This window comes from Schistocerca piceifrons, chromosome 2, assembly GCF_021461385.2.
Source record: "Schistocerca piceifrons isolate TAMUIC-IGC-003096 chromosome 2, iqSchPice1.1, whole genome shotgun sequence".
Lineage (NCBI taxonomy): Eukaryota > Metazoa > Arthropoda > Insecta > Orthoptera > Acrididae > Schistocerca > Schistocerca piceifrons.
Window position 1 is genome coordinate 878459282 of NC_060139.1, and position 2156 is coordinate 878461437.

General features: G+C 51.1%; 1 non-coding gene across 1 annotated transcript; it reads right to left on the reverse strand.

Annotated features, from left to right (window-relative positions):
- Positions 1-1584: 1584 nt before the first annotated feature.
- On the reverse strand, positions 1585-1700 carry Trnal-caa. The gene is made up of 2 exons: positions 1663-1700; positions 1585-1630 (listed from the first exon to the last, which is right to left on the reverse strand). It is a non-coding gene; the product is annotated as a tRNA-Leu (tRNA).
- Between the last annotated feature and the right edge of the window lie 456 nt (positions 1701-2156).

The following is a 2156-nucleotide window of genomic DNA, read 5'->3' on the forward strand; positions in this document are numbered from 1 at the left end:
TTCGTCGTCGCGGGTGGCAACGCTCTGAGAGCCCGTGGGTGAACGGCGACGGCGTTTGCGCCTACGTGGCGAGCGTTGTTTGCGCACGTATTCCTCAGTGTCGGACGACGGCAAGGAGGAGCGTCGACCTGGTTCGAAGGCGTCGGTGGGTACAATGAAATTGTCAAACAGGTGTTGTGAAGATGTACTGGTCTCCTCAGCGTCCGGTGCGGGAGCCTGTTCGGCGGCAAGGTTGCCAGGTGGGACGTCTGTACCGTCCGTTGGTGACTGGGACGGTGGGACGTGCCGGTCGGAAGGACCGGGCGACGGACTGGACGAAACTGTAGACGTGGCAAGAGCCGCTGCGTAAGTGACCGGTAGGGCGGTCATCGTGGGTGTGACGGACGCTTCCGACAACGGGAGCTGCGCGACACGTCGTTGAATGCATTCAGACCGTAGGTGACCTTCTTTCCCGCAACCGGAACAGGTCCGAGGTTGGCCGTCGTACATCATAATGGCACGGCAGCCTCCGATACGTAGATAGGAAGGCACGTGTTTCTGCAACTCGATGCGGACCTGTCTAACACCGTTTGAAACTGGATAGGTCTGAAATTGGACCCATCGTTCGGCAACATGTTCCAGAACGTTGCCATAGGGACGGAGCGCCTCGATGACGACGTCTGCAGGTAGTTCGAACGGCAGTTCGAAGATCCTTATCGTCCGTGTGCCGAGACCTGCGTGATCGACGGTAAGGGGTCCGACGTTGCCGTCGGAATGACAGAAGCGCAGTCCACGTTTTGCCTCTTGAAGCACCTTGTCGCACGCCGCATCGTTGATAATTTTGACGTAGACGGTACTGCTAACTATGGACAAGTGGATACCAATTAGATCCGTTGGTGGTATTTTAACTTCATCGCGTATAAATCGTTCTACCTCCAGGGCCTTGGGTCGGGCGAAGTCAGAACAAAAGTTGAAACGTAATGTCTTCTTCCGATAGTTGTGTGCCATGGTGGTCTAGAAGGAAAACGGCACTTACAGCGGCCGAAGTAAACACAAACACACCGTGCGCGCCTCGCCCGCAGCGCTCTGGCGCGTGACCGCCTCGCAGCACTGCCGGCGGCAGACTGACATCAGAGATTAGACAGAATGCAGAGGTCTATCTGTCGAGTAATATCTCTAGTTTTGGTCACGTTGTAATCTCCATAAAGTAATATTTTGAGTATATGAATTTATTTCGAGTTCTCTGTATTCCATCAGCGACTGTTATTGTACAGAGGATGTACAGGTCAGCCTGCACTGTTTCCTCACACTGTCGTTAGCACTGTGCATCTCCAGACAAGAGTCGTTTTCATACCACAAGTGTCCCTTTTGACGTGTTTGCGGCTGTGGCGCGGAAGTAACCTCACGAGGGAACGTCGTATTTACAACCAACACTCTCTGTTTGTAGCTCACACTACCGAAGAAACAGTTTGGTTGCCGTAGGTGCGCTTGTGTTTGATACAAATTTTTGATTTCACTTAGGAGAACACGGCCAGAATCGTGCTGCTGCACATTACACAGGATCTCAATGATACACAGGGTGCCCCAGAGAAGCGACAAAATCTGTGTCAGGAGTGGGATTCGAACCCACACGCTCATTCGAGGACCAGAAGGCTCTAGCTGCTACTGCAGCCAAGGTTTTTCCTTGGATCTGGCGCCTTAGACCGCTCGGCCATCCTGACACTTGATTTGATGCTCCTCGTTTGTTCTATTAGAGAACTTACAGTTGATGTAATTGTCGCATCCACGTTGCCACAGTACACCGGCATGAGTTCTGCACCCGTTACACGTTCGCCAGGTGCAGCCGCACAAATATAGCGCAGAATGTACCACCAAAAGAGTTTCTCAAATCCGTATAATCACGGCACTCAATACATTTTGTTCGAAACTAAGTCGTCTGTTACAGACATCAGAGATTAGACGGAATGCAGAGGTCTATCTGTCGAGTAATATCTCAGGTTTTGGTCACGTTGTAATCACCATCAAGTAATATTTTGAGTATATGAATTTATTTCGAGTTCTCTGTATTTCATCAGCGACTGTTATTGTACAGAGGATGTACTGGTCAGCCTGCATTGTTTCCTCACACTGTCGTTAGCACTGCATCTCCAGACAAGAGTCGTTTTCATACCACAAGT